Here is a 267-nt window from a genome sequence, read left to right on the forward strand (position 1 = left end):
GCAGACAGGATACGTCATCAGCGCGTTCACGCACGCTGTGCAGACAGAGCGAGAATGGCAGACAAACATCAACAACCCGACCTTCCTTCTTGGTATTGTAGTACTTTTAAAGTTTTCTCCCCGGTGAATGACACATGATGTAGCCCAGCGGTTCCCAATTCCTGTCCTCGTGCCCCCCGCTCTGCATATTTTGCATGTCTCGCTTAGTTAACACACCCGATTCAGATAACCAGCTCGTTAGAAGTGAGCTACGTGCATGAACTGTGC

The 267-nt window shown here is 50.2% G+C and overlaps 1 protein-coding gene across 1 annotated transcript in view; it reads left to right on the forward strand.

The window, feature by feature from the left end:
* LOC107691143 (ras-specific guanine nucleotide-releasing factor 1-like) overlaps window positions 1-267 on the forward strand; it is a 54,775-nt gene that overhangs the window by 52,394 nt on the left and 2,114 nt on the right. The window lies entirely within an intron of this gene.

The sequence above is a fragment of the Sinocyclocheilus anshuiensis genome, unplaced genomic scaffold (assembly GCF_001515605.1).
Source record: "Sinocyclocheilus anshuiensis isolate Anshui unplaced genomic scaffold, SAMN03320099.WGS_v1.1 scaffold2, whole genome shotgun sequence".
NCBI lineage: Eukaryota > Metazoa > Chordata > Actinopteri > Cypriniformes > Cyprinidae > Sinocyclocheilus > Sinocyclocheilus anshuiensis.